A 12,537-nucleotide genomic window follows, 5' to 3' on the forward strand; every position below is an offset into this window, starting at 1 on the left:
AGAATGATATTGGGCTTGATTTAGTCGCAAGGAAACCGGCTGTTCCCGGATTCATCCACACCTCCAGCTGACTGCCTGTGGATCTGACTGAATTAACCGGAAAATCGCAGTGAAACTCAGTTTGGAGGCAATTAATATCTGTCACCTCAGCCAAAGTGTTCCATTTTATTTTCCAAAACACAAAAACTCACCTTGCTCGTGTTACCTATGGATTTATAAGCTTCAAAACCTATTCGTTGTGATTTTATTACATAATGGCTACTCTGCCGAAACTCTTGTTTGTATGGCGTCAGAATACAACATTTGGGAAGGAAGAAGGCAAAACCAACTCAGACCCTGAAAACATGTAGTAAATTGTCGCTCAAAAGACCAATAATCGGCTGAGGCACCCAAAACAATGACAGCAAGGCAGAATAGGAGCAAGTCAACAGCTGTGCACTTTTTGAAAAAGACCATTCCTCCGGTGCCCTGAACTCCATATTGCAGCCTCAAAACCAAAGCTCACATCAGAAAATTCATTACAAAGCATGCTGTATCAGAAAAAGGAGAAAAAAGCCAAAGAAATGCAAGAATCAAGAATGATATTGGGCTTGATTTAGTCGCAAGGAAACCGGCTGTTCCCGGATTCATCCACACCTCCAGCTGACTGCCTGTGGATCTGACTGAATTAACCGGAAAATCGCAGTGAAACTCAGTTTGGAGGCAATTAATATCTGTCACCTCAGCCAAAGTGTTCCATTTTATTTTCCAAAACACAAAAACTCACCTTGCTCGTGTTACCTATGGATTTATAAGCTTCAAAACCTATTCGTTGTGATTTTATTACATAATGGCTACTCTGCCGAAACTCTTGTTTGTATGGCGTCAGAATACAACATTTGGGAAGGAAGAAGGCAAAACCAACTCAGACCCTGAAAACATGTAGTAAATTGTCGCTCAAAAGACCAATAATCGGCTGAGGCACCCAAAACAATGACAGCAAGGCAGAATAGGAGCAAGTCAACAGCTGTGCACTTTTTGAAAAATAACCTTCCTCCGGTGCCCTGAACTCCATATTGCAGCCTCAAAACCAAAGCTCACATCAGAAAATTCATTACAAACCATGATAAATAAGAAAAATGAGACAAAAGCCAAAGAAATGCAAGAATCCATAATGATATTGGGCTTGATTGAGTCGCAAGGAAATTGGCTGTTCCCAGATTCATCCACCCCTCCAGCTGATGCCTGTGGAATTATGACTGAATTAACCGGAAAATCGCAGTGAACCTCAGTTTGGAGGCAATTAATATCTGTCACCTCAGCCAAAGTGTTCCATTTGATTTTTCAAAACACAAAAACTCACCTTGGTCGTGAACCTGTAGATTTCTAAGCTTCAAACGCCTATTTGTTGTGTTTTTTATTTCATAATCGCTACTCTGTCTGAACTCATGTTTGTATTGCGTCACAATACAAAATTTGGGAAGGAAGAAGGTAAAAACCTCTCAGACCCATAAAACATTTAGGAAATTGCCGCTCAAGAAACCAAAAGTCAGCTAAGGCACCCAAAACAATGACAGCAAGGCAGACTTGGAGCAAGTCAACAGCTGTGCCCTGTTTGAAAAATAACCTTCCTCTTGTGCCCTGAACTCCATATTGCAGCCTCAAAACCAAAGCTCACATCGGAAAATTCATTACAAACCATGATAAATAAGAAAAATGAGACAAAAGCCAAAGAAATGCTAGAATCCATAATGATATTGGGCTTGATTTAGTCGCAAGGAAATTGGCTGTTCCCAGATTCATCCACCACTCCAGCTGACTGCCTGTGGAATTATGACTGAATTAACCTGAAAATCGCAGTGAACCTCAGTTTGGAGGCAATTAATATCTGTCACCTCAGCCAAAGTGTTCCGTTTTATTTTCCAAAATCAAAAACTCACCTTGGTCCCATTACGAGTAGACTTATAAGCTTCAAACGCCTATTTGTTGTGTTTTTTATTTCATAATGACTACTCTGTCCAAACTCTTGTTTGTATTCCATCAGAATACAAAATTTGGGAAGGAAGAAGGCAAAAGCAACTCAGACCCAGAAAACATTTAGGACATTGCCGCTCAAGATACCAAAAGTCAGCTGAGGCTCCCAAAACAATGACAGCAAGCCAGAATTGGAGCAAGCCAACAGCTGTACCCTGTTTGAAAAAGACCATTCCTCAGGTGCCCTGAACTCAATATTGCAACCTCAAAACCAAAGCTCACATCAGAAAATTCATTACAAACCATGATAAATAAGAAAAAGGAGAAAAAAGCCAAAGAAATGCAGAATCAAGAATGATATTGGGCTTGATTTAGTCGCAAGGAAACCGGCTGTTCCCGGATTCATCCACACCTCCAGCTGACTGCCTGTGGACTTCTGACTGAATTCACCTGAAAATCGCAGTGAAACTCAGTTTGGAGGCAATTAATATCTGTGACCTCAACAAAGTGTTCCATTTTATTTTCCAAAACACAAAAACTCACCTTGGTCTTGTTACCTGTATTTTTCTGAGCTTCAAACGCCTTTTTGTTGTGTTTTTTATTTCATAATGGCTACTCCGCCCAAACTCTTGTTTGTATTGCGTCAGAATACAACATTTGGGAAGGAAGAAGGCAAAACCAACTCAGACCTAGAAAACCTTTAGGAAATTGCCGCTCAAGAAACCACAAATCGGCTGAGGCACTCAAAACAATGACAGCAAGCCAGAATTGGAGCAGCACAACAGCTGTGCCCTGTTTGAAAAAGACCATACGTCTGGTGCCCTGAACGCCATATTACAGCCTCAAAACCAAAGCTGACATCAGAAAATTCATTACAAACCATGATAAATAAGAAAAATGAGAAAAAAGCCAAAGAAACGCAAGAATCCATAATGATATTGGGCTTGATTCAGTCGCAAGGAAATGGGCTGTTCCCGGATTCATCCACCCCTCCAGCTGACTGCCTGTGGAATTCTGACTGAATTAACCTGAAAATCGCAGTGAAACTCAGTTTGGAGGCAATTAATATCTGTCACCTCAGCCAAAGTGTTCCATTTTATTTTCCAAAACACAAAAAATCACCTTGGTCGTGTTACCTGTAGATTTCTAAGCTTCAAATGCCTATTTGTTGTGTTTTTTATTTCATAATGGCTGCTCTGTCCAAACTCTTGTTTGTAATGCGACAGAATACAAAATTTTGGAAGGAAGAAGGCAAAACCAACTCAGAACCCAGAAAACATTTAGGAAATTGCCACTCAACAAACCAAAATTGAGCTGAGGCATGCAAAACAATGACAGCAAGCCAGAATTGGAGCAAGCCAAGAGCTGTGCCCTGTTTAAAAAAAAAAACCTTCCTCTTGTGCCCTAAACTCCATATTGCAGCCTCAAAACCAAATCTCACATCAGAAAATTCATTACAAAGCAGGATAAATCAAAAAATGAGAAAAATGCCAAAGAAATACAGTAGACCTTTCTGATATTGGGCTGGATTTAGTCGCAAGGAAACCGGCTGCTCCCAGATTCATCCACCCCTCCTGCTGACTGCCTGTGGAATTCTCACTGAATTAACCTGAAAATCGCAGTCAAACTCAGTTTGGAGGCCATTAATATCTGTGACCTCAACAAAGTGTTCCATTTTATTTTCCAAAACACAAATACTCACCTTGGTCGTGTTTCGAGTAGAGTTATAAGCTTCAAACGCCTATTTGTTGTGTTTTTTATTTCATAATGACTGCTCTGTCCAAACTCTTGTTTGTATTCCATCAGAATACAAAATTTGGGAAGGAAGAAGGCAAAACCAATTCAGACCCTGAAAACATTTAGGACATTGTGGCTCAAGAAACCACAAATCGGCTGAGGCACCCAAAACAATGACAGCAAGCCAGAATTGGAGCAAGCCAACATCTGTACCCTGTTTGAAAAAGACCATTCCTCCGGTGCCCTGAACGCCATATTGCCGCCTCAAAACCAAAGCTCACATCAGAAAATTTATTACAAACCATGATAAATAAGAAAAAGGAGAAAAAAGCCAAAGAAATGCAAGAATCAAGAATGATATTGGGCTTGATTTAGTCGCAAGGAAACCGGCTGTTCCCGGATTCATCCACACCTCCAGCTGACTGCCTGTGTACTTCTGACTGAATTCACCTGAAAATCGCAGTGAAACTCAGTTTGGAGGCTATTAATATCTGTGACCTCAACAAAGTGTTCCATTTTATTTTCCAAAACACAAAAACTCACCTTGGTCGTGTTACCTGTATTTTTCTAAGCTTCAAACGCCTTTTTGTTGTGTTTTTTATTTCATAAATGCTACTCTGCCCAAACTCTTGTTTGTATTGCGTCAGAATACAACATTTGGGAAGGAAGAAGGCAAAACCAACTCAGACCCAGAAAACCTTTAGGAAATTGCCGCTCAAGAAACCACAAATCGGCTGAGGCACTCAAAACAATGACAGCAAGCCAGAATTGGAGCAGCACAACAGCTGTGCCCTGTTTGAAAAAGACCATACCTCTGGTGCCCTGAACTCCATATTGCAGACTCAAAACCAAAGCTGACATCAGAAAATTCATTACAAACCATGATAAAGAAGAAAAATGAGAAAAAAGCCAAAGAAATGCAAGAATCCATAATGACATTGGGCTTGATTCAGTCGCAAGGAAACGGGCTGTTCCCGGATTCATCCACCCCTCCAGCTGACTGCCTGTGGAATTCTGACTGAATTAACCTGAAAATCCCAGTGAAACTCAGTTTGGAGGCAATTAATATCTGTCACCTCAGCCAAAGTGTTCCATTTGATTTTCCAAAACACAAAAACTCACCTTGGTTGTGTTACCTGTAGATTTCTAAGCTTCAAACGCCTATTTGTTGTGTTTTTTATTTCATAATGGCTACTCTGCCCAAACTTTTGTTTCTATTGCGTCAGATTACAAAATTTGGGAAGGAAGAAGGCAAAACCAACTCAGACCCAGAAAACATTTAGGAAATTGCCGCTCAAGAAACAAAGGGCCGCTGAGGAAGCCAAAACCTTGAAAGCAAGACAGAATTGGAGCAAGCCAACAGCTGTGCCCTGATTGAAAAAGACCATTCCTCCGGTGTCCTGAACTCGATATTGCAACCTCAAAACCAAACCTCAGATCAGAAAATTCATTACAAATCATGATAAATAAGAAAAATCAGAAAAAATCCAAAGAAATGCAGGAGTTCTTAGTGATATTGGGCTTGATTTATTCCCTTGTTAATGGCTGTTTCCAGATTCTTCTATACCTCCCAGCTGAGTGTCTGTGGTTTCTGCTGAATTAAAATGAAATTCGCTGTGAAACTCAGTTTGGAGGCAATTAATATCTGTCACCTCAGCAAAAGTGTTCCATGTCTTTTTCCAAAACACAAAATCTCACCTTGGTCGTGTTACCTGTAGCTTTCAAAAGCCTATTTGATGTGTTTTTTATTTCATAATGTCTATTCTGTCCAAACTCTTGTTTGTATTGTGTCACAATACAAAATTTGGGAAGTAAGAGGACAAAACCATCTGAGACTCAGAAAACGATTAGGAAATTGCCACTCCAGAAACCTCAAATCGGCGGAGGCACCCAAAACAATGACAGCAAGCCAGAATTGGAGCAAGCCAGCAGCTGTGCCCTGATTGAAAAAGACCATTCCTCCGGTGCCCTGATCTCCATATTGCAGCCTCAAAACCAAAGCTCACATCAGAAAATTCATTACAAACCATGATAAATAAGAAAAATGAGAAAAAAGCCAAAGAAATGCAAGAATCCATAATGATATTGGGCTGGATTTAGTCGCATGGAAACCGGCTGTTCCCGGATTCATCCACCCCTCCAGCTGACAGCTTGTGGAATTCTGACTGAATTAACCTGAAAATCGCAGTGAAACTCAATTTGGAGGCAATTAATATCTGTCACCTCAGCCAAAGTGTTCCATTTGATTTTCCAAAACACAAAAACTCACCTTGGTTGTGTTACCTGTAGATTTCTAAGCTTCAAACGCCTATTTGTTGTGTTTTTTATTTCATAATGGCTACTCTGCCCAAACTTTTGTTTCTATTGCGTCAGATTACAAAATTTGGGAAGGAAGAAGGCAAAACCAACTCAGACCCAGAAAACATTTAGGAAATTGCCGCTCAAGAAACAAAGGGCCGCTGAGGAAGCCAAAACCTTGAAAGCAAGACAGAATTGGAGCAAGCCAACAGCTGTGCCCTGATTGAAAAAGACCATTCCTCCGGTGTCCTGAACTCGATATTGCAACCTCAAAACCAAACCTCAGATCAGAAAATTCATTACAAACCATGATAAATAAGAAAAATCAGAAAAAATCCAAAGAAATGCAGGAGTTCTTAGTGATATTGGGCTTGATTTATTCCCTTGTTAATGGCTGTTTCCAGATTCTTCTATACCTCCCAGCTGAGTGTCTGTGGTTTCTGACTGAATTAAAATGAAATTCGCTGTGAAACTCGGTTTGGAGGCAATTAATATCTGTCACCTCAGCAAAAGTGTTCCATATCTTTTTCCAAAACACAAAATCTCACCTTGGTCGGGTTACCTGTAGCTTTCAAAAGCCTATTTGATGTGTTTTTTATTTCATAATGTCTATTCTGTCCAAAATCTTGCTTGTATTACGTCAGAATACAAAATTTGGGAAGTAAGAGGACAAAAACAACTGAGACTCAGAAAACGTTTAGGAAATTGCCACTCAAGAAACCTCAAATCGGCGGAGGCACCCAAAACAATGACAGCAAGCCAGAATTGGAGCAAGCCAACAGCTGTGCCCTGATTGAAAAAGACCATTCCTCCGGTGCCCTGAACTCCGTATGCCAGCCTCAAAAGCAAAGCTGACATCAGAAAATTCATTACAAACCATGATAAATAAGAAATATCAGAATAAAGCCAAAGAAATGCAAGAATCCACAATGATATTGGGCTTCATTTAGTTGCAAGGAAACCGGCTATTCCCGGATTCATCCACCCCTCCAGCTGACTGCCTGTGGAATTCTGACTGAATTAACCTGAACGGAGGCAGTTAATATCTGTCACCACAGCCAACTTGTTCCATTTGATTTTCCAAAACACAAAATCTCACCTTGGTCGTGTTACCTGTAGCTTCAAAAGCCTATTTGTTGTGTTTTTTATTTCCTAATGGCTACTCTGTCCAAACTCTTGTTTGTATTGTGTCAGAATACAAAATTTGGGAAGGAAGAAGGAAAACCAACTCAGACCAAGAAAACATTTAGGATATTGATGCTCAAGAAACTTCAAATCGGCGGAGGCACCCAAAACAATGACAGCAAGCCAGAATTGGAGCAAGCCAACAGCTGTGACCTGATTGAATAAGAACCTTCCTCTTGTGCCCTGAACTCCATATGCCAGCCTCAAAACCAAAGCTCACATCAGAAAATTCATTACAAACCACTAAAATTAAGAAAAATGAGAAAAAGGCCAAAGAAATTCAAGAATTCATAATGATATTGGCCTTGATACTGTCGCAAGGAAACCGGCTGTTCCCAGATTCATCCACCTCTCCAGCTGATTCCTGAGGAATATTGACTGAATTAACCTGAACGGAGGCAGTTAATATCTGTCACCACAGCCAAAGTGTTCTATTTCATTTTCCAAAACAAAATCTCACCTTGGTCGTGTTACCTGTAGCTTTCAAAAGCCTATTTGATGTGTTTTTTTATTTCATAATGGCTATTCTGTCCAAACTCTTGTTTCTGTTGCGTCAGAATACAAAATTTGGGAAGGAAGAGGACAAAACCAACTGAGACTCAGAAAACGTTTAGGAAATTGCCACTCAAGAAACCTCAAATCGGCAGAGGCACCCAAAACAATGACAGCAAGCCAGAATTGGAGCAGGCCAACAGCTGTGCCCTGATTGAAAAAGACTATTCCTCCGGTGCCCTGAACTCCATACTGCAGCCTCAAAACCAAAGCTCACATCAGAAAATTCATTACAAACCATGATAAATAAGAAAAATGAGAAAATAGACAAAGAAATGCAAGAATCAAGAATGATATTGGGCTGGATTTAGTTGCAAGGAAACCGGCTGTTCCCGGATTCATCCACCCATCCAGCTGACTGCCTGTGGAATTCTGAGTGAATTAACCTGAACGGAGGCAGTTAATATCTGTCACCACAGCCAAAGTGTGCCATTTTATTTTCCAAAACACAAAATCTCACCTTGGTCGTGTTACCTGTATCTTCAAATGCCTATTTGTTGTGTTTTTTATTTCCTAATGGCTACTCTGTCCAAACTCTTGTTTGTATTGTGTCAGAATACAAAATTTGGGAAGGAAGAAGGCAAAACCAACTCAGACCCAGAAAACATTTAGGAAATTGCCGCTCAAGAAACCACAAATCAGCTGAGGCACCCAAAACCTTGAAAGCAAGACAGAATTGGAGCAAGCCAACAGCTGTGCCCTGATTGAAAAAGAACCATTCTCTTGTGCACTGAACTCCATATTGCAGCCTCAAAACCAAAGCTCACATCAGAAAATTCATTATTCTGTCCAAACTCTTGTTTGTATTGCGTCAGAATACAAAATTTGGGAAGGAAGAAGGCAAAACCAACTCAGACCCAGAAAACATTTAGAAAATTGCCTCTCAAGAAACCAAACACCGCTGAGGCACCCAAAAACTTAAAACAAGACAGAATTGGAACAAGCCAACAGCTGTGCCCTGATTGAAAAAGAACCTTCCTCTAGTGCCCTGAACTCAATATGCCAGACTCAAAACCAAAGCTCACATCAGAAAATTCATTACAAACCATGATAAATAAGAAAAAAGAGAAAAAAGGCAAAGAAATGCAGGAGTTCTTAGTAATATTGGGCTTGATTTTTTGCCATGTAAACGGCTGTTTCCAGATTCATCCACACCTCCCAGCTGAATGTCTGTGGTTTCTGACTGAATTAACCTGAAAATCGCAGTGAAACTCGGTTTGGAGGCAATTAATATCTGTCACCTCAGCCAAAGTGTTCCATTTTATTTTCCAAAACTCAAAAACTCACCTTAGTCTTCTTACCTGTAGATTTCAAAACTTCAAATGCCTATTTGTTTTGTTTTTTATTTCATAATGGCTACTCTGCCCAAGCTCTTGTTTGTATTGCGTCAGAATACAAAATTTGGCAAGGAAGAAGGCAAAACCAACTCAGACCCAGAAAGCATTTAGGAAATTGCCACTCAAGAATCCAAAAGTCAGCTGAGGAACCTACAACAATGGCAGCAAGCCAGAATTGGAGCAAGCCAACAGCTGTGCCCTGATTGAAAAAGAACCTTCCTCTTGTGCCCTGAGCTCAATATACCAGCCTCAAAACCAAAGCTCACATCAGAAAATTCATTACAAACCATGATAAATAAGAAAAATGAGAAAAAAGCCAAAGAAATGCAGGGGTTCTCAGGGATATTGGGCTTGAATTATGGCCATGTAAACGGTTGTTTCCAGATTCATCCACACCTCCCAACTGAGTGTCTTTGGTTTCTGAATGAATTAAAAAAAAAAATGCAGTGAAACTCGGTTTTGGAGGCAATTAATATCTGTCACCTCAGCCAGAGTGTTCAATTTTACTTTCGAAAACACAAAAACTTACCTTGCTCGTGTTACCTGTACATATATAAGCTTCAAACGCCTATTTGTTGTGTTTTTTATTTCATAATGGCTACTCTGTCCAAACTCTTGTTTGTATTACGCCAGAATACAAAATTTGGAAAGAAAGAAGGCAAAACCAACTCAGACCCAGAAAACATTTAGGAAATTGCCACTAAAGAAACCAAAAACAGCTGAGGCACGCAAAACAATGACAGCAAGCCAGAATTGCAACAAGCCAACAGCTGTGTCCTGTTTGAAAAAGACCATTGATCCGGTGCCCTGAACTCAATATGCCAGCCTCAAAACCAAAGCTCACATCAGAAAATTCATTACAAACCATGATAAATCAGAAAAATGAGACAAAAGCCAAAGAAATGCACGAGTTCTTAGTGATATTTGGCTGGATTTAGACACAAGGAAACTGGCTGTTTAAAGATTCATCCCCCCTTCCACTGACTGACTTTGGAATTCTGATTGATTTCACCTCAAAATCGCACTCACACTCAATTTGGAGGGAATTAGAATCTGTCCCCTCAGCAGAAGGGTTCCATGTCACTTTCCAAAACACAGAAACTCATCTTGATCATGTTGCCAGCAGATTTCTAATCCTGAAAGGGCAATTTCTGTGTTTTTTTTTCTTTCATAATGGCTACTCTGTCCAAATCTTGCTTGTATTGCATCAGAATACAAAATATGGGAATAAGAAGGCAAAACCGACTCAGACCCAGAAAACATTAAGGAAATTGCCGCACAAGAATCCACAAATCAGCTGAGGCACCCAAAACAATGACAGCAAGCCAGAATTGGAGCAAGCCAACAGCTGTGCCCTGATTGAAAAAGAACCTTCCTCTTGTGCCCTGAATTCAATATGCGAGCCTCCAAACCAAAGCTCACATCAGAAAATTCATTACAAACCATGATAAATAAGAAAAAAGAGAAAAAAGCCAAAGAAATGCAAGAATCCTTAATGATATTGGGCTTGATTTAGTCGCAAGGAAACCGGCTGTCCCCAGATTCATCCATACCTCCAGCTGTCTGCCTGTGGAATTCTGACTGAATTACCCTGAAAATCGCAGTGAAACTCAGTTTGGAGTCAATTAATATCTGTGACCTCAGCCAAAGTGTAACATTTTTTTTTGCAAAACACAAAAACTCACCTTGGTCATGTAACCTGTAGATTTTTAAGCTTCAAATGCCCATTTGTTGTGTTTTGTATTTCATAATCGGTACTCTGCCCAAACTCATGTTTGTATGGCGTCAGAATACAAAATTTGGGAAGGAGGAAGGCAAAACCAAATCAGACCAAGAAAACATTTAGGAAATTGCCGCTCAACAAACCAAAATTGAGCTGAGGCACCCAAAACAATGACAGCAAGCCAGAATTGGAGCAAGCCAACAGCTGTGTCCTGTTTGAAAAAGACCATTGATCCGGTGCCCTGAACTCAATATGCCAGCCTCAAAACCAAAGCTCACATCAGAAAATTCATTACAAACCATGATAAATAAGAAAAAAGAGAAAAAAGCCAAAGAAATGCAAGAATCCTTAATGATATTGGGCTTGATTTAGTCGCAAGGAAACCGGCTGTCCCCAGATTCATCCATACCTCCAGCTGTCTGCCTGTGGAATTCTGACTGAATTACCCTGAAAATCGCAGTGAAACTCAGTTTGGAGTCAATTAATATCTGTGACCTCAGCCAAAGTGTAACATTTTTTTTTGCAAAACACAAAAACTCACCTTGGTCATGTAACCTGTAGATTTTTAAGCTTCAAATGCCCATTTGTTGTGTTTTGTATTTCATAATCGGTACTCTGCCCAAACTCATGTTTGTATGGCGTCAGAATACAAAATTTGGGAAGGAGGAAGGCAAAACCAAATCAGACCAAGAAAACATTTAGGAAATTGCCGCTCAACAAACCAAAATTGAGCTGAGGCACCCAAAACAATGACAGCAAGCCAGAATTGGAGCAAGCCAACAGCTGTGCCCTGTTTGAAAAAGACCATTCCTCCAGTACCCTGAACTCCATATTCCAGCCTCAAAACCAAAGCTCACATCAGAAAATTCATTACAAACCATGATAAATAAGGGAAATGAGAAAAAGCCAAAGAAATGCAAGCCTGTGGAATCCTAACTGAATTAACTGAATTAATCTGAAAATCGCAGTGAAACTCGGTTTTGGAGGCAATTAATATCTGTCACCTCAGCCAGAGTGTTCAATTTTAATTTCGAAAACAAAAAATCATACCTTGGTCTTGTGACCAGTACATATATAAGCTTCAAACGCATATTTGTTGTGTTTTTTTATTTCATAATGGCTACTCTGTCCAAACTCTTGTTTGTATTACGCCAGATTACAAAATTTGGGAAGGAAGAAGGCAAAACCTACTCAGAGCCAGAAAACATGTAGGAAATTGCCGCTCAAGAAACCACAAATGGGCTGAGGCACCCAAAACCTTGAAAGCAAGCCAGAATTGGAGCAAGCCAACAGCTGTGCCCTGATTGAACTAGACCATTAATCCAGTGCCCTGAACTCCATATTCCAGCCTCAAAACCAAAGCTCACAAAAAAAAATCATTACAAACAATGATAAATAAGGGAAATCTGAGAAAGCCAAAGTAATTCAAGAGTCCTTTGTGGTATTTGGCTGGATTTAGACAGAAGGAAACAGGCTGTTTCCGGATTCATCCCCCCCTTCCACAGACTGACTTTGGAATTCTGACTCAATTCACCTCAAAATCGCACTCACACTCAATTTGGAGGGAATTAGTATCTGTCCCCTCAGCAGAAGTGTTCCATGTCATTTTCCAAAACACAAAAACTCATCTTAGTCGTGTTGCCTGTAGACTTCTAATCCTGAAAGGGCAATTTACTGTGTTTTTTTTTTCTTTCATAATGGCTACTCTGTCCAAAATCTTGCTTGTATTGCGTCAGAATACAAAATTTGGGA

Source organism: Oryctolagus cuniculus, chromosome 21, assembly GCF_051225735.1.
Source record: "Oryctolagus cuniculus isolate XC-2025 breed Fujian yellow rabbit chromosome 21, ASM5122573v1, whole genome shotgun sequence".
Taxonomy (NCBI): domain Eukaryota; kingdom Metazoa; phylum Chordata; class Mammalia; order Lagomorpha; family Leporidae; genus Oryctolagus; species Oryctolagus cuniculus.